The sequence below is a fragment of the Ranitomeya variabilis genome, chromosome 2 (genome assembly GCF_051348905.1).
Source record: "Ranitomeya variabilis isolate aRanVar5 chromosome 2, aRanVar5.hap1, whole genome shotgun sequence".
Lineage (NCBI taxonomy): Eukaryota > Metazoa > Chordata > Amphibia > Anura > Dendrobatidae > Ranitomeya > Ranitomeya variabilis.
Window position 1 is genome coordinate 657,198,098 of NC_135233.1, and position 25,414 is coordinate 657,223,511.

The following is a 25,414-nucleotide window of genomic DNA, read 5'->3' on the forward strand; positions in this document are numbered from 1 at the left end:
AAACGGAGCGAACTAATCAGACACTGGAGGCTTATTTGAGGTGTTTTGTTTCTGCGGATCAGGATGATTGGGTGACCTTCTTGCCATTGGCTGAGTTTGCCCTTAATAATCGGGCTAGTTCCGCTACTTTGGTTTCGCCATTTTTCTGCAACTCTGGTTTTCATCCTCGTTTTTCCTCGGGACATGTTGAGCCTTCTGACTGTCCTGGGGTGGATTCCGTGGTGGATAGGTTGCAGCGGATTTGGAATCATGTGGTGGACAACTTAAAGTTGTCACAGGAGAAGGCTCAGCGTTTTGCCAACCGCCGCCGCGGTGTGGGTCCCCGACTTCGTGTTGGGGATTTGGTATGGCTGTCTTCTCGGTTTGTTCCTATGAAGGTCTCCTCTCCTAAATTCAAGCCTCGCTTCATCGGTCCTTATAAGATTTTGGAAATCCTTAATCCAGTGTCCTTTCGTTTGGATCTTCCGGTGTCGTTTGCCATTCACAACATGTTCCATAGGTCTTTGTTGCGGCGGTACGTTGTGCCTGTGGTCCCTTCTGTTGAGCCTCCTGCTCCGGTGTTGGTTGAGGGCGAGTTGGAGTACGTGGTGGAGAAGATCTTGGATTCTCGTCTCTCTAGACGGAGGCTTCAGTATCTGGTCAAATGGAAGGGCTATGGTCAGGAGGATAATTCCTGGGTGGTCGCCTCTGATGTTCATGCGGCCGATTTGGTTCGTGCCTTTCACGCTGCTCATCCTGATTGCCCTGGTGGTCTTGGTGAGGGTTCGGTGACCCCTCCTTAAAGGGGGGGTACTGTTGTGAACTATACTTCTTGGCTCCCTCTTGTGGTCACTAGTGGTATGGCACTGGGATTGTCTTTCCCCAGCTTGGTACCCACCTGGTTCGTTAGGCCAGGGGTGTTGCTATTTAAACTTCCTGGATTCTCAGTCTGGTGCCTGGCATTGTTGTAATCAGTTCATTTCTGTTTGCTCCTGTCTGCTGGTCCTGGTTCTTTGCAAGATAAGCTAAGTCCTGCTTCCTTATTTTTGGTTATTTGCATTGTTCTAATTTTTGTCCAGCTTGTACAAAATGTGATTCCTGATATTGCTGGAAGCTCTAGGGGGCTGATATTCTCCCCCCACACCATTAGTCGGTTCGGGGGTTCTTGAATATTCAGCGTGGATATTTTGATAGGGTTTTTTGCTGACCGTATAAGTCATCTTCCTATATTCTGCTATTAGTCAGTGGGCCTCTCTTTGCTAAAACCTAGTTCATTCTTACGTTTGTCTTTTCTTCTTACCTCACCGTTATTATTTGTTGGGGGCTTGTATTCAACTTTGGGGTCTTTCCTCTGGAGGCAAGAAAGGTCTTATTTTCCCTTATAGGGTTAGTTAGTTCTCCGGCTGGCGCGAGACGTCTAGAATCAACGTAGGTACGTTCCCCGGCTACTGCTAGTTGTTGTGCTAGGATCAGGTATACGGTCAGCCTAGTTACCACTTCCCTACGAGCTGGTTTTTTTTGTGTCTGCAGACTTTGTTGTAACCTATGAGATCCTCTGCCATTGGGGTCATAACAATAACCTATGCCGCTTACCTCATGTGCAGGCCATTGCAGTAGCTTAGGTATCCATGGTTACGACCACTAGCAACAAATTGTCACTATGTAAGTGGCTGTAACTGTGGATACCTATGCTTATTCAATGCCTTGTACATGAGGTAATCAACATAGTGAATCAAAAGAACTATTCTACATTTCTAATTGGAGGTATTAATTAATATTATTACACCTAATACATATTCGGATAGGATCTTGGAGATGAAAACACCCCTTAACCCCTTCTTGACCCAGCCTATTTTGACCTTAATGACCTGGCCATTTTTTGCTATTCTGACCAGTGTCCCTTTATGAGGTAATAACTCAGCAACGCTTCAACGGATCCTAGCGATTCTGAGATTGTTTTTTCGTGACATATTGGGCTTCATGTTAGTGGTAAATTTAGGTTGATAATTCCTGCGTTTATTTGTGAAAAAAAAACAGACATTTGGCGAAAAGTTTGAAAATTTCACAATTTTCACATTTTGGATTTTTATTCTGTTAAACCAGAGAGTTATGTGTCAGAAAATAGTTAATAAATAACATTTCCCACATGTCTACTTTACATCAGCACAATTTTGGAAACAACATTTTTTTTTTGCTAGGATGTTGTAAGGGTTAAAATTTGACCAGTGATTTCTCATTTTACAACAAAATTTACAAAACCATTTTTTTTTTAGGGACCACCTCACATTTGAAGTCAGTTTCAGGGTTCTATATGGCTGAAAATACCCAAAAGTGACACCATCTAAAAACTGCACCCCTCAAGGTGCTCAAAACCACATTCAAGAAGTTTATTAACACTTCAGGTGTTTCACAGCAGCAGAAGCAACATGGAAGGAAAAAATGATCAAAAAATGATCTTTTAGCAACGATTTTGAATGAAAAATTGGCTCCAATCTTTAGCAGACACCATTTCGCGTTTGGAGAGCCCCCGTGTGCCTAAACATAGGAGCTCCCCCACAAGTGACCCCATTTTGGAAACTAGACGCCCACATATTTTCACATAGGCAACAAGATAAAATGGATCCTAAAATTTGTTGGGCAATTTCTCCTGAGTACACCGATACCTCACATGTGGGGGTAAACCACTGGGCACATGGTAAGGCTCGGAAGGGAAGGAGCGCCATTTGACTTTTTGAATGAAAAATTATCTCCATCGTTAGCGGACACCATGTCGCGTTTGGAGAGCCCCTGTGTGCCTAAACATTGGAGCTCCCCCACAAATGACCCCATTTTGGAAACTAGACCCCCCAAGGAACTTATCTAGAAGCATAGTGAGCACTTTAAACCCTCAGATGCTTCACAAATTGATCCGTAAAAATGAAACAGTACTTTTTTTTCACCAAAAAATTTTTTAGCCTCAATTTTTTCATTTTCACATAAGCAGCAGGATAAAATCTATCCTAAAATTTGTTGGGCAATTTCTCCTGAGTATGCCGATACCTCATATGTGGGGGTAAACCACTGTTTGGGCGCACGGCAAGGCTCGGAAGGGAAGGCGCGCCATTTGACTTTTTGAATGGAAAATTAGCTCCAATCGTTAGCGGACACCATGTTGCGTTTGGAGAGCCCCTGTGTGCCCAAACATTAGAGCTCCCCCACAAGTGACCCCATTTTGGAAACTAGACCCCCGAAGGAACTTATCTAAATGTGTGGTGTGCACTTTGAACCCCCAAGTGCTTCACAGAAGTTTATAACGCAGAGCCATGAAAATAAAAAATAATTTTTCTTTTCTCAAAAATGATTTTTTTAGCCTGCATTTTTTTATTTTCCAAAGGGTAACAGGAGAAATTTGACCCCAAACGTGGTTGTCCAGTTTCACCTGAGTGCGCTGATACCCCATATGTGGGGGTAAACCACTGTTTGTGCACACATCGGGGTTCGGAAGGGAGGTAGTGACGTTTTGAAATGCAGACTTTGATGGAATGCTCTGCGGGCATCACGTTGCGTTTGCAGAGCCTCTGATGTGCCTAAACAGTGGAAACCCCTCAATTCTAACTCAAACACTAACGCCAACACACCCCTAACCCTAATCCCAACCCTAACCACAACCCTAACCCCAACACACCCCTAACCCTAGTCTTAACCCTAATTCCAACCCTAACTAATTCCAACCCTATAACCCTAAGGCTATGTGCCCATGTTGCGGATTTGTGTGCGGATTTTTGGCACCATTTTTGAAAAATCTGCAGGTAAAATGCACTGCGCTTTACCTACGGATTTACCGTGGATTTCCAGTGTTTTTTTGTGTGGATTTCATCTGCGGATTCCTATTATGGAGCAGGTGTAAAATGCTGCAGAATCCGCAGAAAGAATTGACATGCTGCGGAAAATACAACGCAGCATTTCCGCGCTGTATTTTCCGCACCATGGGCACAGCGGATTTGCTTTTCCATAGGTTTACGTGGTAATGTAATCATGATGGAAAACTGCTACGAATCCACAGCAACCAATCCGCTGCGGATCTGCAGCCAAATCCGCACCGTGTGCACATAGCCTAATTTTAACCCTAATTCCAACCCTAGCCCTAATTCTAACCCTAATTCTAACCCTAATTCTAACCCTAACCCTTATTTCTAACCCTAGCCCTAATTCTAAACCTAGCCCTAAGTGCAACCCTAGCCCTAAGTGCAACCCTAGCCCTAAGTGCAACCCTAGCCCTAAGTGCAACCCTAAGTGCAACCCTAGCCCTAAGTGAAACCCTAGTGGAGTGCCCCCAGACGCAGGGCCGCGGGGTACTTGGTACCGGGCCTCTCCGTCTCAGTTCTGGGGTTGTCACGGTGGATAGACTTGGTCCGTGACCCTGCTAAGGGGCGTCCAATGAAAGGTGTAGGTGGTGGTGCGTGGTGCAGATCGCGGTGAATAACGAGGACACAGGGTTGCAGTCTCTTTACCTCTTTACTGAAGGCTGCAGGGTCCGCAATCCAGAGTACTGTTAACAGGGCTGGCTGAGACCGGCCGGTCCGAAGGCACATCCAGAGTTCCCTTTGCAGGTGGAAATCAGTGTCTACCTTCTAGCGCCTGTGTGTGTTGTAGTACTTCCCTGCTGAGCACCACGGGATAGTCCTCACAACTGTCGTATATATTTCTGGTCTTTCTCTCTCTTTCTCTCCGTCCCCCAGGTGATATGGATGGGACGCACCCGTATGACGGGGTAGGCCTGGAGCTATTTTATAGGGACCCTAGGGACGCCCCTCTTCCACAGTTTAACTCCGTTGTCTTCGTTAGGTGTAATGATGAGACAGCCAAACTATGGTTAACTGCCCGGCCGTGGTCTAAAGTAATGCGTGGAGTCTCTTACTTTCTCGACGTTTCGGCCACCGGCTACGCGCCTCAGAAGGATGTTGCTGATCTTGGGGCACGACTCCTTCTGGTATTGTCTCCTTTTTGCTGTATTTCCTTTCCTCACTCCTTCACAATACACCTCGCTTCTTGTCCTTTCTTAGGAGTCTGCCGCTGTAAGGCACAGGCACAACTCCGTAACGATCTTGTCGCTTTCCAGGATGCTGCCAGGATCCCACCCCTGACAGGTCTCCTCTCTAGCTCTTCCCAGCTACGTTCTCCCTGACTTCCTGTCCAACCCCCAATTTTACCAGAGCTTGAGGAGTGGCCTACTAGATAGAACCACTCCCCCTGGTGGCTGGAGTGTGAGGTGCAGTGTGTGTGTGTGTGTGTGTTACCTGGTCAGGTGAACTCCTTTAGCGCAATCAGACGTAACATCACTCCCCTTAGTGGTAGAGCGACATCACTGCAACGACCAGGACTCTGGGGCGCTGCACTCCCCCCCGGTTAAATCCAGTACTCCCGGACTGCGAAAATAAGAACAACAATACATGTTAACAGGGAACACATAAAATTTTGAAATATCATAAACAATTAAACATAACAGGGCTTCCCTTTATGGGAGGTGAGGACTCTTAAACGTTGCGAAAGTTTTGGCCATGCACAGTTCATGACTCCCAGTTCAGTGGTTGTAACTTTTTAAAGCAGCAGGGACCCCGGGTAAACAAAGGGGTCCCTTTGAAAGTTTTGGAGCAATTCACTGTCCACTGCTCCATTGTCCATTTTTAAACTTGTAACAAAGATATTTACACAAACACAATTAGCAACTTTAGTTAATACCTCCAAGTTTTGTAATGAAGGGGAGTCTGATTCCTGGTGCTATGTGTGGACCTCCGTAGTGCAGGGGCTGCTATTGGCCTAGCAGGGCTCACTATGCTTCCTACCACTGGTGTAGTGCACTGCCTTCTAGCTACTCTTCTAGTGAGTCTCGGTAGCACTGGCATGCTGGATCTCTCAGAGCTGCTACTATCATCAGTGGGTACGGCAGATTCACCGATAGCAGAGGGAGGCTCCGCCGATCCGACGGTGTGCATGGCATCGTCCGGCGGGGTCTGTGGTGATTGCGGGTCCGGAGGATCTGGCACCACTTCTAGTCCAGGCAGGTTCGGTTGACGAAACGTTAAGACCGGTACCACGATGGCCTGATTTATTTGGGCCCAAGACTGGGGAAAATCACTAAGAACAGTGTGTATCATTTTCTCCTCTTCTGCAGGTGGAGAGGCTCTTGGACCTGTTTCCTTCTCCCTCAACTTATCGGGGCATACCTTAAGGTGGTCTCTGGATATTGCCGTTGAGGTTTCCCCTCCATCTTTGCTGATGAGGCAGACTTTGGTATTGTCGAAATCGGACGGCAGGATGGTATATGGTTCCGCTTCCCACTGGTCGTCAAGCTTGTGTAGCCTTCTCTTCCGCTGGAGTACCTGCTCGCCAGGTGGTAAGGGAATCGCAGGAGCATGCTTGTTGTAGTCCCTTTCCTGTTTTTGCCTGGCCTGAGCGAGACTTCTCTCCACGCATTCCTGTACTTTGCGGTACCTTTGCTGCCTCTCCGTATCCCAATCGGCATCCGGCGAGGTATCTTCGGGCGTCAGAACCCCCATGTCCAGATCAACGGACAACTTGCTAGACCTTCCTCGCATCAGGTACGCCGGAGTGCAGTTGGTAGAATTCACTGTGGTGAATTGTGGTGATGTGGTTGTACATGTCTACCAGGTCGGGCAATTTTGTTGGCCACAAGTTCCGTTCTTCTACAGGCAGGGTCTTCAGTAAGTCGATCACCCCTTGGTTCATCTTTTCACACATCCCGTTGGTTTGGGGATGGTATGGTGTGGTTCTGATCTTCTTACACCCGTACAGATTGCAGAACTCCTGGAACACTTCCGCCTCAAACGCTGGTCCCTGATCGGTCAGTACCTTCTCTGGATACCCATGGGGCCTACAGAAGTACTGCTGGAAGGTTTTGGCAGCTGTTCTGGCCGTTAGATCCTTGACAGGTACAACCACCAGGAACCTGGAATAGTGATCCACGATAGTGAGAGCATAAATATAGCCCGACCGGCTAGGTGTCAGCTTCACGTGGTCCAGCGCGGCCAGTTCTAGCGGCCGTTTGGTGATGATGGGCTGCAAAGGAGCCCGTTGGCTGTCACAGTACTTCCTGCGTAGGCTGCACGGGCCACACTCCCGACACCACTTCTCGATGGCTCTTTTCATGCTAATCCAATAGAATCTACCTCGGAGTAGTCTCTCCAACTTCCTCCACCCGAAGTGTCCAGCCCCATCGTGGTACGCTCCCAGAACCATCGGCGCATCTTGCCTCGGAACCACTATCTGCCATACCAATTCGTGAGTGCGGGGGTCGATACTTCTTCGGCACAGCTTACCATCGTGAATAAACAATTTGCTTCTCCCCTTCCACAGCTGTTGGGTTTCTTGTGGATCATCCGGGCCGGGATGCAAACATGCCTGCGTCAGGAGTTCTTTCACCCGACGGACTGCAGGGTCACCATCATGGCTCCCTGCCCACCCATGGTGAGGCAGGGGATTCAGCGTGGCATCCTGGTTGTTTCTATGCCTGTTCTTCACATGATGGGAGCATTGAGTGGCTTTGGGGCGATGGAAAGCGGGCAGCTCTACTTCAAGTGCCTCTGGGTCCTCCCCCATTTCTGGCAAATTGGGCATCCGGGACAAGGCATCGGCATTCACATTCTTGCGTCCTGCCCGGTACTTGATGGTAAAGTCATAATTGGACAGCCAGGCCATCCACCGCTGTTCCAAGGCTCCGAGTTTTGCTGTGTCCAAGTGCGTTAGTGGATTGTTATCTGTGAAGACGGTAAATTTTGCTGAGGCCAGGTAGTGCTTGAACCTTTCTGTCACTGCCCAAATGATGGCGAGGAATTCCAGCTTGAAGGAACTGAAGTTGTCAGGGTTCCTTTCCGTGGGACGAAGTTTCCGGCTGGCGTAAGCGATTACCCTCTCCTTGCCTTTCTGGACCTGGAACTACACAGCTCCCAGTCCTACATTGCTGGCATCCGTATACAGTACAAACGGTTGATCATACTCAGGGTAGGCCAGTACCTCTTCTCCAGTCAGCGCCATCTTCAAGCAAGTGAATGATCCTTCCAGGCCTTCGTTCCAATCAAATGGGGTACTCTTCCCCTTGGTCTTCTTGGATTGGCCCACCAACAGATCTTGCAATGGCGTGGCCTTCTTGGTGAAGTCCTTGATGAACCTCCGGTAATAGCCTACCAACCTGAGGAACTGCCGGACTTCATGGAGGTTGCTGGGCTTCGGCCAGTCCTTAATCACCGTAACCTTGTCAGGGTCTGTGGCCACTCCTTCAGCACTCACCACATGGCCGAGATACTGCACTTTGGGTTTCAGCAGGTGGCATTTGGATGGTTTCACCTTTAAGCCAAAGTTGGATAGGGCTTCAAACACCTCGGCCAGGTGCTTCAGATGGTCTTCGTAGGTCTTGGAGAAGACAATAACATCATCCAGATACAGCAGTACAGTTTCAAAGTTCTTGTGCCCCAGACAGCACTCCATCATCCTCTGGAACGTCCCCGGGGCATTGCACAATCCGAAGGGCATGTAGTTGAATTTACAAAGTGCCATCGGCATCGTGAAGGCCATTTTCTCCTTGTCTGCCTCCGCCACGGGGACCTGCCAGTACCCACTGGTGAGATCCAATGTAGAGAAGTAGTTAGCAGATTTTAAAGCAGCCAGGGACTCCTCTATCCTGGGCAGTGGGTAAGCATCTTTATGTGTAATGTGATTTAACTGTCGATAATCCACACACATTCTCATTGTGCCATCTTTCTTCTTAACAAGGACTAATGGAGCTGCCCAGGGGCTACAACTGTCCCTCACTACCCCAGCCTCCTTCATCTCTCGCAACATGTCCTTGGCACACTGATAATGGGCTGGGGGTACAGGACGGTATCTCTCTTTTATGGGTCGGTGATCCCCTGTGGGGATATGATGTTGGATCCCTTTTACCTGTCCAAAATCTAGGGGGTGTTTGCTAAAGACCCGCTTGTACTCATGAACCACCCTGTAGGCCCCCTGTTTCTGGTGAGGTGGGGTAGAGTCAGTGCCCACATGTATTTCCCGACACCAATCCTTCGGTTGCCCTGCAGAACCGTTGTTCTCCGCCGGATTGGACGGGACCAAGGGCCCAGGCGCCTGTATCACACTACTATTAACAGTAAACAGTTTGGCAAGTGTGGCATATTTGGCTAGCTGGACTTCTTCTTCCCCGCAATTGAGAACACGTACTGGCACCCTCCCCATGTGGACGTCAACCACCCCTCTGGCTGTCAGCAGGGTAGGCCTATTATCCGAATATACAGGTTCTACCAGGGCCTGATAGTCTTTACCCCTGAGGCCTATGGCTGCCCAACACCATATTAACATTTCACTCCTGGGGGGGTATCGCAATGGGGTTTGAATCACTCACTGTGACACGACCAATTTCACCACCAGTCAGCTCCACCTGCTGTCTTTGCATCAGGGCCCTGATTTCTTTTTGCAGGGCACGTTGTTCACTGTAGCCAGCTGTTTCTGCTACCTGTTGCAATAGGACAATAACTTCTGCAAGACAATTTTCTATAACATTAGTACCAATGGTCATCATGGGATTACACTCACGGCGGTCAATATCAACAATTACAATCCCTTGGGCCTTCAATTCCACCCGCACCACTTTGATGGTGACGTCTTTATACCCCACTTGTGGCAATGGCTGACCATTACTGGCTATTATAGTGAAATTGTCATCGGGGCCACGAGTAATATCGGTGTCCTCCCAATACCGTTTATAAAGCACGTAAGGCATAGTCGTCACCTGAGAACCGGTGTCCAGCAAAGCGTTCATGGGGATACCGTCGATCACAACAGGAAGAACTGGTCGCCCTCCAACGTATTTAGCTCTCCAATGCTGCGGGCCTGATCGTCCTACTCCTGGGGGTTGGCCCTTTGTCCCAGGGGTTGCTCGTTTAAAGGACAGTACCTTGCAAGGTGGCCCACCTGATGACAGCGGCGGAAGATAGGTCGTCCGTCCCGATGGAAGCGATCGTCGTCCCTGCCTCTGGTCAGCGGAGTCCTCCTCTGTCGCATCCAGGGGACATCCTCTGGTCTGGAGGCCAGCTGGATCTTCTCCTTGGGGGCCTCCTGTAGGGACTGCACTGTCCGGGCTAGGGCAGCAACGCTCTTGGTCAGCTCCTGCTTCTGGAAGCGGAGTCCTGCGGGGGAATCGTCCTCCAAGCTCTGGGCATCGGCCTCATCGGCATCTGGGGCATTTGACGCCACCTCCTGGTGGTACGTGAGAGCTGGACGCCTGGGAGGCACTGCATGGCTGGACTGTCGCTCTTGTAGCGCCTGGATGGCTTTATCCTTGAATTGCGCAAAAGTCAGGTCTGGGTTCTGCATGGCCAGGATGTGCAGTTGACCCCTTTGGTGGCTGCACAGGAGCCCCTCAATGAACCGCTCTTTCAGGAGTTTATCTTCATCTTGCATGCTGCCAGGGTCACTCTGCTTGATGGCCCGCAGCGCCTCCTGGAGGTTAAGGGCATAGTCCCGTAGGCTATCCTGCGGCTTCTGTTTGCACCCATAGAAAGTCAACTTAATTTCTGTAGTGGTGCGGGTGTCAAAGGTGGCTTTAAGCGTTGCAAAGACCTGCTGTTCAGTTCCCTTATCCGCGGCGGGCCAGGACTTCACTTCTCTCAAAGCCGCCCCAAAGAGTTGGCGGTTATCATATGAACTTTCTGAGGCTCTGTCAGGGGATAGAACTCGAGCAGGCTGCAGATCCCATCTTTAAAGTCAGTTAATGTATGGGACTCTCCAGAGCATCACGGGAGCCAGGCTGCTCCCGGTAGGTACGGCATGGAGAAGGGCATTATGGCTGTTGTAGCCGCAGCAGCCTCCGGCTGGCGGATAGGGGCGGCGAGCTCTGCGGCAACCGGCTGTGGTACAAGGCCCGCGGCTGCGTCTACTGCGGGGGCCGGAGGGGCCTCTGGGTCTACGGCTGCGACCGCCGCCTCTGCTCCCCCCGACTCAGACATGGTCGCTCCTTCCCCCTGCTGACCTGCTGGAAGTTGGTATTCCTCTTCCGGGATCATCGCTTTACTGCGTTTTCTGGTTCCGCGCTCTTTTTTGACCGGCTCCGCCCACGAAGCTATGGCTCCTCGCTTCAAGCGCGGCGATGGTGGATTTTGGTGGCAAATAGCAACACCCAGTCTTTGCAATAAATCACAGGTCAATCACAGTAAATCCCAGTTCCAAGGCACACATGACCTGATTCTTCAGGCTTAAGTAGATCCTGTTCGTGACGCCAAGTTTGGAGCGCCCCCTGACGCAGGGCCACGGGTGTCATGGTTCTCAATGGCGAGAGAACATAGCCCAGCATATATGAGAACTAGCTCTTGGAAGATGGAAACTATACTGACCATGAACTAAACCTGCCGCACAACTAGAAGTGGCCGGGTAGCATGCCTACGTTTTTTTATCCCTAGATGCCCAGCGCCAGCCGGAGAACTACCTAATCCTAGCAGAGGAAAAGACAGTCCTGGCTCACCTCTAGAGAAATTTTCCCAAAAGGCAGACAGAGGCCCCCACATATATTGGCGGTGATTTTAGATGAAATGACAAACGTAGTATGAAAATAGGTTTAGCAAAATCGAGGTCCGCTTACTAGATAGCATGAAGACAGAAAGGGCACTTTCATGGTCAGCAGAAAACCCTATCAAAACACCATCCAGAAATTACTTTAAGACTCTAGCATTAACTCATAACACCAGAGTGGCAATTTCCGCTCACAAGAGCTTTCCAGACACAGTAACGAAACAGCAGCTGTGAACAGGAACAAAATGCAAAAACACACAAGGACAAAAGTCCAACTTAGCTGGGAGTTGTCTAGTAGCAGGAACATGCACAGAAAGGCTACTGATTACATTGTTGACCGGCAAGAAACTGACAGAGGAGCAAGGTTATATAGCGACTCCCACATCCTGATAGGAGCAGGTGAACAGAGGGGATGATGCACACAAGTTAAATTCCACAAGTGGCCACCGGGGGAGCCCAGAATCCAATTTCACAACAGTACCCCCCCCCTCAAGGAGGGGGCACCGAACCCTCACCAGAACCACCAGGGCGATCAGGATGAGCCCTATGAAAGGCACGGACAAGATCGGAGGCATGAACATCAGAGGCAGTGACCCAAGAATTATCCTCCTGACCGTATCCCTTCCATTTGACCAGATACTGGAGTTTCCGTCTGGAAACACGAGAGTCCAAGATCTTTTCCACAACGTACTCCAACTCACCCTCAACCAACACCGGAGCAGGAGGCTCAACGGAAGGCACAGCTGGTACCTCATACCTGCGCAACAATGACCGATGAAAAACATTATGAATCGAAAAGGATGCAGGGAGGTCCAAACGGAAGGACACAGGGTTAAGAATCTCCAATATCTTGTACGGGCCGATGAACCGAGGCTTAAACTTAGGAGAAGAAACCCTCATAGGGACAAAACGAGAAGACAACCACACCAAGTCCCCAACACAAAGCCGAGGACCAACACGACGACGGCGGTTGGCAAAAAGCTGAGTCTTCTCCTGGGACAACTTCAAATTGTCCACCACCTGCCCCCAAATCTGATGCAACCTCTCCACCACAGCATCCACTCCAGGACAATCCGAAGATTCCACTTGACCGGAGGAAAATCGAGGATGAAACCCCGAATTACAGAAAAACGGGGACACCAAGGTGGCAGAGCTGGCCCGATTATTGAGGGCGAACTCCGCCAAAGGCAAAAAAGCAACCCAATCATCCTGATCCGCAGACACAAAACACCTCAAATATGTCTCCAAGGTCTGATTAGTCCGCTCGGTCTGGCCATTAGTCTGAGGATGGAAAGCAGACGAAAAAGACAAATCTATGCCCATCCTAGCACAGAATGCCCGCCAAAATCTAGACACGAATTGGGTCCCTCTGTCAGAAACGATATTCTCCGGAATACCATGCAAACGAACAACATTTTGAAAAAACAGAGGAACCAACTCGGAAGAAGAAGGCAACTTAGGCAAGGGAACCAGATGGACCATCTTAGAGAAACGGTCACACACCACCCAGATGACAGACATCTTCTGAGAAACAGGCAGATCCAAAATAAAATCCATCGAGATGTGCGTCCAAGGCCTCTTCGGGATAGGCAAGGGTAACAACAATCCACTAGCCCGAGAACAACAAGGCTTGGCCCGAGCACAAACGTCACAAGACTGCACAAAGCCTCGCACATCTCGTGACAGGGAAGGCCACCAGAAGGACCTTGCCACCAAATCCCTGGTACCAAAGATTCCAGGATGACCTGCCAACGCAGAAGAATGAACCTCAGAGATGACTCTACTGGTCCAATCATCAGGAACAAACAGTCTACCAGGTGGGCAACGATCAGGTCTATCCGCCTGAAACTCCTGCAAGGCCCGCCGCAGGTCTGGAGAAACGGCAGACAATATCACTCCATCTTTAAGGATACCTGTGGGCTCAGAATTACCAGGGGAGTCAGGCTCAAAACTCCTAGAAAGGGCATCCGCCTTAACATTCTTAGAACCCGGTAGGTAAGACACCACAAAATTAAACCGAGAGAAAAACAACGACCAGCGCGCTTGTCTAGGATTCAGGCGCCTGGCAGACTCAAGGTAAATTAAATTTTTGTGGTCAGTCAATACCACCACCTGATGTCTGGCCCCCTCAAGCCAGTGACGCCACTCCTCAAAAGCCCACTTCATGGCCAAAAGCTCCCGATTCCCAATATCATAATTCCGCTCGGCGGGCGAAAATTTACGGGAAAAAAAAGCACAAGGTCTCATCACGGAGCAGTCGGAACTTCTCTGCGACAACACCGCCCCAGCTCCGATTTCAGAAGCGTCGACCTCAACCTGAAAAGGAAGAGCAACATCAGGCTGACGCAACACTGGGGCGGAAGAAAAGCGGCGCTTGAGCTCCCGAAAGGCCTCCACAGCATCAGGGGACCAATCAGCAACATCAGCACCCTTCTTAGTCAAATCAGTCAATGGTTTTACAACATCAGAAAAACCAGCAATAAATCGACGATAAAAGTTAGCAAAGCCCAAAAATTTCTGAAGACTCTTAAGAGAAGAGGGTTGCGTCCAATCACCAATAGCCTGAACCTTGACAGGATCCATCTCGATGGAAGAGGGGGAAAAAATGTATCCCAAGAAGGAAATCTTCTGAACCCCAAAAACACACTTAGAACCCTTCACACACAAGGAATTAGACCGCAAAACCTGAAAAACCCTCCTGACCTGCTGGACATGAGAGTCCCAGTCATCCGAAAAAATCAGAATATCATCCAGATACACAATCATAAATTTATCCAAATAATCGCGGAAAATGTCATGCATAAAGGACTGGAAGACTGAAGGGGCATTTGAAAGACCAAAAGGCATCACCAAATACTCAAAATGGCCCTCGGGCGTATTAAACGCGGTTTTCCACTCATCCCCCTGCTTGATTCGCACCAAATTATACGCCCCACGGAGATCAATCTTAGAGAACCACTTGGCCCCCTTTATACGAGCAAACAAATCAGTAAGCAGTGGTAACGGATATTGATATTTAACCGTGATTTTATTCAAAAGTCGATAATCAATACACGGCCTCAAAGAGCCGTCTTTCTTAGACACAAAGAAAAAACCGGCTCCTAAGGGAGATGACGAAGGACGAATATGTCCCTTTTCCAAGGACTCCTTTATATATTCTCGCATAGCAGCGTGTTCAGGCACAGACAGATTAAATAAACGACCCTTAGGGTATTTACTACCCGGGATCAAGTCTATGGCACAATCGCACTCCCGGTGCGGAGGTAGTGAACCAACCTTGGGTTCTTCAAAAACGTCACGAAAGTCAGACAAGAATTCAGGAATCTCAGAGGGAATAGATGATGAAATGGAAACCAAAGGTACGTCCCCATGAGTTCCTTTACATCCCCAGCTTAACACAGACATACAGTCATATGAAAAAGTTTGGGCACCCCTATTAATCTTAAGCTTAATGTTTTATAAAAATGTTTTTTTTTTTGCAACAGCTATTTCAGTTTCGTATATCTAATAACTGTTGGACACAGTAATGTTTCTGCCTTGAAATGAGGTTTATTGTACTAACAGAAAATGTGCAATCTGCATTCAAACAAAATTTGACAGGTGCATAAGTATGGGCACCCTTATAATTTTCTTGTTTTAAATACTCCTATCTACTTTTTACTGACTTACTAAAGCACTTTTTTTGGTTTTGTAACCTCATTGAGCCTTGAACTTCATAGCTAGGTGTATGCAATCATGAGAAAAGCTACTTAAAATGGCCACTTGCAAGTTGATCTCCTGTTTGAATCTCCTCCGAAGAGTGTCATCATGGGCTCCTCAAAACAACTGTCAAATGATCTGAAAACAAAGATTTTTCAACATAGTTGTTCAGGGGAAGGATACAAAAAGCTGTCTCAGAGGTTTAACCTGTGAATTTCCACTGTGAGGAACATAGTAAGGAAATGGAAGAACACAGGTACAGTTCTTGTTAAGGTCAGAAGTGGCAGGCCAAGAAAAACATCAGAAAGGCAGAGAAGAAGAATGGTGAGATCAGTCAAGGACAATCCTCAGACCACCTCCAGAGATCTGCAGCATCAACTTGCTGCAGATGGTGTCACCGTGCATCGGTCAACTATACAATGCACTTTGCACAAGGAGAAGCTGTATGGGAGAGTGATGCGAAAGAAGCCGTTTCTGCAAGCACGCCACAAACAGAGTCGGCTGAGGTATGCAAAATCACATTTGGAGAAGCCAATTTCTTTTTGGAAGAAGGTCCTGTGGAATCATGAAACCAATATTGAGTTGTTTGGTAATACAAAAAGGTGTTATGCATGGCGGCAAAAAACACAGTGCGTTGTATAGTTGACCGATGCACAGTGACACCATCTGCAGCAAGTTGATGCTGCAGCTCTCTGGAGATGGTCTGAGGATTGTCCTTGACTGATCTCATCATTTTTCTTCTCTGCCTTTCTGATGTTTTCCTTGGCCTGCCACTTCTGGCCTTAACAAGAACTGTACCTGTGTTCTTCCATTTCCTTACTATGTTCCTCACAGTGGAAATTGACAGGTTAAATCTCTGAGACAGCTTTTTGTATCCTTCCCCTGAACAACTATGTTGAATAATCTTTGTTTTCAGATCATTTGACAGTTGTTTTGAGGAGCCCATGATGCCACTCTTCAGAGGAGATTCAAACAGGAGAACAACTTGCAAGTGGCCACTTTATGTAGCTTTTCTCATGATTGCATACACCTAGCTATAAAGTTTAAAGCTCAATGAGGTTACAGAGCCAAAAAAAGTGCTTTAATAAGTTAGTAAAAAGTAGGTAGGAGTATTTAAAACAAGAAAATGATAAGGGTGCCCATACTTATGCACCTGTCAAATTTTGTTTGAATGCAGATTGCACATTTTCTGTTAGTACAATAAACCTCATTTCAAGGCAGAAACATTACTGTGTCCAACAGTTATTAGATATATGAAACTGAAATAGCTGTTGCAAAAAAAACAATTTTTATAAAACATTAAGCTTAAGATTAATAGGGGTGCCCAAACTTTTTCATATGACTGTAGCTCTCCAGTCGAGGACTGGGTTATGAGATTGCAGCCATGGCAATCCCAGCACCAAAACATCATGTAGATTATACAGCACCAGAAAGCGAATAACCTCCTGGTGATCCGGATTAACACGCATAGTCACTTGTGTCCAGTATTGTGGTTTATTACTAGCCAATGGGGTGGAGTCAATCCCTTTCAGAGGTATCGGAGCCTCCAATGGCTCCAAATCATACCCACAGCGTTTGGCAAAGGACCAATCCATAAGACTCAAGGCAGCGCCAGAGTCGACATAGGCGTCCGCGGTAATAGATGACAAAGAACAAATCAGGGTCACAGATAGAATAAACTTAGACTGTAAAGTGCTAATTGAAACAGACTTGTCAGGCTTCTTAGTACGCTTAAAGCATGCTGATATAACATGAGTTGAATCACCACAATAGAAGCACAACCCATTTTTTCGTCTAAAATTCTGCCGCTCGCTTCTGGACAGAATTCTATCACATTGCATATTTTCTGGCGTTTTCTCAGTAGACACCGCCAAATGGTGCACAGGTTTGCGCTCCCGCAGACGCCTATCGATCTGAATAGCCATCGTCATGGACTCATTCAGACTCGCAGGCACAGGGAACCCCACCATAACATCCTTAATGGCATCAGAGAGACCTTCTCTGAAAATCGCCGCCAGGGCGCACTCATTCCACTGAGTAAGCACAGACCATTTGCGGAATTTTTGGCAGTATATTTCAGCTTCATCTTGCCCCTGAGACAAGGACATCAAGGCCTTTTCCGCCTGAAGCTCTAAATGAGGTTCCTCATAAAGCAACCCCAAGGCCAGAAAAAACGCATCCACATTGAGCAACGCAGGATCCCCTGGTGCCAATGCAAAAGCCCAGTCTTGAGGGTCGCCCCGGAGCAAGGAAATTACAATCCTGACCTGCTGTGCAGGGTCTCCGGCAGAGCGAGACTTCAGGGACAAAAACAATTTGCAATTATTTTTAAAATTTTGAAAGTGAGATCTATTCCCCGAGAAGAATTCAGGCAAAGGAATTCTAGGCTCAGACATAGGTGCATGAACAACAAAATCTTGCAAATTTTGTACCTTTGTGGCGAGATTATTCAAACCTGTAGCTACACTCTGAAGATCCATTTGAAACAGGTGAACACAGAGCCATTCAAGGATTAGAAGGAGAGGAAGAGAGGAAGGCTGCAGTATAGGCAGACTAGCAAGTGATTCAATTAAGAGCACACTCAGAACTAGAGGGAAAAAAAAAAAAAAAATTGTAGCAGACTTCTTTTTTCTCTCCTTTCTCAGCCAGTAATTAAACCCTTTTTTGGGCCGGTCAAACTGTCATGGTTCTCAATGGCGAGAGAACATAGCCCAGCATATATGAGAACTAGCTCTTGGAAGATGGAAACTATACTGACCATGAACTTAACCTGCCGCACAACTAGAAGTGGCCGGGTAGCATGCCTACGTTTTTTTATCCCTAGATGCCCAGCGCCAGCCGGAGAACTACCTAATCCTAGCAGAGGAAAAGACAGTCCTGGCTCACCTCTAGAGAAATTTTCCCAAAAGGCAGACAGAGGCCCCCACATATATTGGCGGTGATTTTAGATGAAATGACAAACGTAGTATGAAAATAGGTTTAGCAAAATCGAGGTCCGCTTACTAGATAGCATGAAGACAGAAAGGGCACTTTCATGGTCAGCAGAAAACCCTATCAAAACACCATCCAGAAATTACTTTAAAAATCTAGCATTAACTCATAACACCAGAGTGGCAATTTCCGCTCACAAGAGCTTTCCAGACACAGTAACGAAACAGCAGCTGTGAACAAGAACAAAATGCAAAAACACACAAGGACAAAAGTCCAACTTAGCTGGGAGTTGTCTAGTAGCAGGAACATGCACAGAAAGGCTACTGATTACATTGTTGACCGGCAAGAAACTGACAGAGGAGCAAGGTTATATAGCGACTCCCACATCCTGATAGGAGCAGGTGAACAGAGGGGATGATGCACACAAGTTAAATTCCACAAGTGGCCACCGGGGGAGCCAAGAATCCAATTTCACAACACACGGGGTGCTCGGTACCGGGCCTCTCTGTCTCAGTTCTGGGGTTGTCACGGTGGCTAGACTCTGTCCGTGACCCTGCTAAGGGGAGTCCAATGAAAGGTGTTGGTGGTGGTGCGTGGTGCAGATCGCGGTGAATAACGAGGACACAGGGTTGCAGTCTCTTTACCTGGAGTACTGTTAACAGGGCTGGCTGATACCGGCCGCTCCAAAGGCACATCCAGAGTTCCCTTTGCAGGTGGAAATCAGTGTCTACCTTCTAGCGCCTGTGTGTGTTGTAGTACTTCCCTGCTGAGCACCACGGGATAGTCCTCACAACTGCTGTATATATTTCTGGTCTTTCTCTCTCTTTCTCTCCGTCCCCCAGGTGATATGGATGGGACGCACCCGTATGATGGGGTAGGCCTGGAGCTATTTTATAGGGACCCTAGGGACGCCCCTCTCCCACAGTTTGCCTCCGTTGTCTTCGTTAGGTGTAATGATGAGACAGCCAACCTATGGTTAACTGCCCGGCCGTGGTCTAAAGTAATGCGCCTCAGAAGAATGTTGCTGATCTTGGGGCATGACTCCTTCTGGTATTGTCTTCTTTTTGCTGTATTTCCTTTCCTCACTCCTTCACAATACACCTTGCTTCTTGTCCTTTCTTAGGAGTCTGCCGCTGTAAGGCACAGGCACAACTCCGTAACGATCTTGTCTCTTTCAAAGACGCTGCCAGGTTCTCTCTCTAGCTCTTCCCAGCTACATTCTCCCTGACTTCCTGTCCAACCCCCAGTTTTACCAGAGCGTGAGGAGTGGCTTACTAGATAGAACCACTCCCCCTGGTGGCCGGAGTGTGGGGTGCAGTGTGTGTGTGTTACCTGGTCAGGTGAACTCCTTTAGTGCAATCAGACGTAACATCACTCCCCTTAGTGGTAGAGCAACATCACTGCAACGACCAGGACTCTAGGGCGCTGCACTAGCCCTAAGTGCAACCTTAACCCTAAGTGCAACCCTAATCCTAAGTGAAACCCTAACCCTAATTGCAACCCTAACCCTAAGTGCAACCCTAAGTGCAACCCTAAGTGCAACCCTATCCCTAAGTGCAACCCTATCCCTAAGCACAACCCTATCAAGTGCAACCCTAACCCTACCCCTAACCCTACCCCTAACCGTAACCCTACCCCTAACCCTACCCCTAACCCTAATGGAAAAACAAAAATAAATATATTCTCTGTACTTTATTATTGTTCCTACCTATGGGGGTGATAAAGGGGGGGGGGGGTTTATATACTATTTTTTTTATTTTGATCGCTGTGATAGAACTTATCACAGCGATCAAAATGTACAGGGAACGAATCTGCCGGCCGGCAGATTCGGCGGGCGCACAGCTCATGTGCCCGCCATTTTCCAAGATGGCGGCACCCATGCGAGAAGACCGAGGACACCTGGAGGGACACCGGGACTAGGTAAGTATGGGGGGTGCGATTGGACAGCGGGGGGGCAGAGGGAAAGACGGGTGAGGGTCGGAGGGGAGAGGAAGGTGCTTAGGTCTGGACGGAGGGGTAGGGAACACTAACTGCAGCTGCAGATCGCCGCCGTCAGTTGGTGGGGGGGCCAGATCGGGGTCTCCAGGCATGGCCGATGCTATTGCAGCATCGGTCATGGCTAGATTGTAATATTTCACCAATTTTCATAGGTGAAATATTACAGATTGCTCTGTTTGGCTGTTTCACTTTCAACAGTCAATCAGAGCGATCGTAGCCACGGGGGGGCCAAGCCACCCCCCTGGGCTGTAGCACCACTCCCCCTGTCCCTGCATGTCGGGTGAAATTGGAGTTAACCCTTTCACCCGGCCTGCAGGGACGCAATCCGGTCATGACTCATATGCTGCGACACAGGTCGGATTGCCACAGGTTTTCATGACGCATACTCTGCGTCAAAGGTTGGGAAGGGGTTAAACTCCAACAAAATATGAAAATCACAATATAAAATTAATAAATATCATGCTTTAGTTCATCATATTACAAAATATGAGTAAAATAAATAAAAAAGGCTAAAATCTACATAAACAAAGGTGGACATCAATAGTAACTATGAAAGTTACACAAGTGATTTCAGTGGTATGTAGTGTAGATGTTGTGTCTTTGTGCGGTATGCTGTGCCTTTTTACCAAGTGTTGTACCTTTATTATTATTATTATTATTATACATTTTTATAGCACCATTTATTCCATGGCGCTTTACATGTGAATACGGGGCAAATATAGACAAATACATTAAACATGAACAAAAAACAAGGCATGCGGGTACATAAGGAGGGAGGACCCTGCCCGCGAGGGCTCACAGTCTGCAGTGGATAGGTGATGTGAAACACTAGGAGAGGGTAGGGCAGGTTGTGCGGCAGTTCAGTAAACTCAGGATCACTGCAGGCTGTAGGCTTGTCGGAAGAGGTGAGTCTTCAGGTTCTTTTTGAAGGTTTCTATGGTAGGCGAGAGTCTGATGTGTTGGGGTAGAGAGTTCACAAACACGGGAGAAGTCTTGGATGCAGTTGTGGGAAGAAAAGATGAGAGGAGAGTAGAGAAGGAGGTCTTCTGTTGTGAATTCCATTTCCGGGCTCCCTCCTGTGGTCATGAGTGGTACTGTGTGAGTTCTGTTCTTGGGCTTCCTCTGGTGGCCTTTAGCGATACGGCTGGTCTGTAGCTGGGTTCCAGCTGCCTGGTTTTCTGCTATTCTGGCTGCCTATTTAACTCCACCTGGACCATTACTTGTTGCCTGCTGTCGTTGTATTCAGTACTGGTTTGGTCTCTCTTGGATTTCCCTTGTGACCTGTCTCCTCCTGGAGAAGCTAAGTCTTGCTAGTTCATGTTTGCTCATTGTTTCCTTGAAAATGTTTCTCACTATACGATGAGTTCAGTCCAGCTTGCTTATATGTGATTTTCTCGCTTGCTGGAAGCTCTGGGGTGCAGAGTTGCGCCCCTCACATCGTGAGTCGGTGTGGGGGTTATTGCATTCTCTGCGTGGATAATTTTTGATAGCAAGGAATCTGTGCGGTCAGTGCAAAATGCTATCTTCTGACTATTTAGTGTTAGCGGGCCTCATTTGCTTAAACCTGATTTCATTTCTACGTTTGTGTTTTCCCCTTCACTCACCGTTATTATTTGTGGGGGGCTGTCTAAACTTTGGGGTTTTCTCTGAGGCAAGTGAGGCTTGCTTTCTCTCTAGGGGTAGCTAGTTTCTCAGGCTGTGAAGAGGCGTCTAGGTTTTTAGGAATGCTCCACGGCTGCCTTTAGTGTGTGTTGATAGGATCAGGGTTGCGGTCAGTATAGTTCCCACATCCCCAGAGCTAGTCCAATATTCTGGTATATTTATCAGGTCAGTTCTGTGATCCTAACCACCAGGATCATAACAGTACAGCAGGCCAGTAAAGTGTTAATGCATCGCAAAAGAGGGATAAGAGAAGCCCTGAGTTCATTTTTTTTTTCCTCTGCATTGTGTCTAGCCTCTCTCCTCCCCTTAATCTCTGGGTGGTTCAGAATTCAGCTGCAGATATGGACATTCAGAGTCTGTCCTCTAGTGTGGATCATCTCACTGCACGGGTACAAAGCATTCAGGATTTTGTAGTTCACAGTCCTATGTCAGAGCCTAAAATACCGATTCCTGAGTTGTTCTCTGGAGATAGATCTAGGTTTTTGAACTTCAAAAATAATTGTAAATTATTCTTTTCTCTGAGACCTCGTTCCTCTGGTGACCCTGTTCAGCAAGTTAAGATTATTATTTCTTTGTTACGTGGTGACCCTCAAGATTGGGCATTCTCCCTGGCGCCAGGAGATCCTGCATTGCTAAATGTGGATGCGTTTTTCCTGGCGCTTGGATTGCTTTATGAGGAACCTAATCTAGTAGACCAGGCAGAAAAGGTTTTGTTGGCTCTCTCTCAGGGACAGGATGAAGCAGAGGTTTACTGTCAGAAGTTTAGGAAATGGTCTGTGCTCACTCAATGGAATGAGTGTGCCCTGGCAGCGATTTTCAGAAAGGGTCTTTCTGATGCCCTTAAGGATGTTATGGTGGGGTTCCCCACGCCTGCGGGTCTGAATGAGTCAATGTCTTTGGCCATTCAGATTGATCGGCGTTTGCGGGAGCGCAAACCTGTGCACCATCTGGCGGTATTTTCTGAGCAGAAGCCTGAGTCTATGCAATGTGACAGGATTCTGACCAGAATTGAACGGCAAAATCACAGACGTCAGAATGGGTTGTGCTTTTACTGTGGTGATTCTGCTCATGTTATCTCAGATTGCTCTAAGCGCACAAACAGGTTCGCTAAGTCTGTCACCATTGGTACTGTACAGCCTAAATTCATTTTGTCTGTTACTTTGATTTGCTCTCTGTCATCCTACTCGGTTATGGCTTTTGTGGATTCAGGTGCTGCCCTGAATTTGTGGGATTTGTCATTTGCCAGGCGCTGTGGTTTTGTTTTGGAGCCTTTGCAGTTCCCTATTCCACTAAAGGGAATTGATGCTACGCCATTGGCCAAGAATAAACCTCAGTACTGGACTCAAGTAACCATGTGCATGACTCCTGTACATCAGGAGGTGATTCGCTTTCTTGTGTTACATAATTTGCATGACGTTGTCGTGTTGGGTCTGCCATGGCTGCAGGCTCATAATCCAGTCCTGGATTGGAAAGCAATGTCTGTGTCAAGTTGTGGTTTCCAGGGAATTCATGGCGATGCTCCTTTGGTGTCAATTGCTTCTTCTACTCCTTCTGAAGTCCCTGAATTTTTGTCGGACTACCATGATGTATTTGATGAGCCCAAATCCAGTGCCCTACCTCCTCATAGGGATTGTGATTGTGCTATAAATTTGATTCCTGGTAGTAAGTTCCCTAAGGGACGACTTTTTAATTTATCTGTACCAGAACATGCCGCTATGCGGAGTTATATAAAGGAGTCTTTGGAGAAAGGGCATATTCGCCCGTCCTCATCCCCTTTGAGTGCGGGGTTCTTTTTTGTGGCCAAGAAGGATGGTTCTCTGAGACCCTGTATAGATTATTGCCTTCTAAATAAAATCACGGTCAAATTTCAGTATCCTTTGCCACTGCTGTCCGATCTGTTTGCTTGGATTAGGGGGGCTAAGTGGTTCACCAAGATAGATCTTCGAGGAGCTTATAATCTTGTGCGTATTAAGCAGGGCGATGAATGGAAAACAGCATTTAATACGCCCGAAGGCCATTTTGAGTACTTGGTGATGCCTTTTGGGCTTTCTAATGCCCCTTCCGTGTTTCAGTCCTTCATGCACGACATCTTCCGAGAGTATCTGGATAGATTTATGATTGTGTACCTGGATGATATTTTGGTCTTTTCTGATGATTGGGAATCTCATGTGAAGCAGGTCAGGATGGTATTTCAGGTCCTGCGTGCCAATGCATTGTTTGTGAAGGACTCTAAATGTCTCTTTGGAGTCCAGAAGGTTTCCTTTTTGGGCTTTTATTTTTTCTCCTTCTACTATTGAGATGGATCCAGTCAAGGTCCAGGCTATTTATGACTGGACTCAACCTACATCAGTGAAGAGTCTTCAGAAGTTCCTGGGCTTTGCTAATTTTTACCGTCGCTTCATCACCAATTTTTCTAGTGTGGTTAAGCCTTTGACAGATTTGACCAAAAAGGGTTCTGATGTGACTAATTGGTTCCCTGCGGTCGTCGAGGCCTTTCAGGAGCTGAAACGTCAGTTTTCTTCGGCTCCTGTCTTGCGTCAGCCGGATGTCTCTCTTCCTTTCCAGGTCGAGGTTGATGCTTCTGAGATTGGAGCAGGGGCTGTCTTGTCGCAGAGAAGTTCTGATGGCTCTGTGATGAGGCCATGTGCTTTCTTTTCAAGAAAGTTTTCGCCTGCCGAGCGGAATTATGATGTTGGTAATCGGGAGTTGTTGGCAATGAAGTGGGCATTTGAGGAGTGGCGTCATTGGCTTGAGGGAGCCAAACATCGTGTGGTGGTCTTGACGGATCACAAGAATTTGACTTATCTCGAGTCTGCCAAGCGGTTAAATCCTAGACAGGCTCGATGGTCGCTGTTTTTCTCCCGTTTCGATTTCGTGGTTTCATACCTTCCGGGTTCGAAGAACGTGAAGGCTGATGCCCTTTCTAGGAGTTTTTGTGCCTGACTCTCCGGGAGTTTCTGAACCGGCTAGTATCCTCAGAGGGGGTGATTTTGTCTGCCATCTCCCCTGATTTGCGACGGGTGCTGCAGGAATTTCAGGTCAATAGACCTGATCGTTGTCCACCGGAGAGACTGTTTGTCCCGGATAGATGGACCAGTATAGTTATTTCCGAGGTTCATTCTTCGGTGTTGGCGGGTCATCCGGGGATTTTTGGTACCAGGGATTTGGTGGCTAGGTCCTTTTGGTGGCCTTCCTTGTCGCGGGATGTGCGTTCCTTTGTGCAGTCCTGTGGGATTTGTGCTCGGGCCAAGCCTTGCTGTTCTCGTGCCAGTGGTTTGCTTTTGCCTTTGCCTGTCCCGAAGAGGCCCTGGACGCATATTTCCATGGATTTTATTTCGGATCTTCCAGTCTCTCAGAGGATGTCTGTCATCTGGGTGGTTTGTGATCGTTTTTCTAAAATGGTCCATTTGGTGTCCTTGCCTAAGCTGCCCTCTTCCTCCAATTTGGTTCCACTGTTTTTTCAGAATGTGATTCGTTTGCATGGTATTCCGGAGAACATTGTGTCTGACAGAGGATCCCAGTTCATGTCCAGATTTTGGCGGTCCTTTTGTGCTAAGATGGGCATTGATTTGTATTTTTCGTAGGCCTT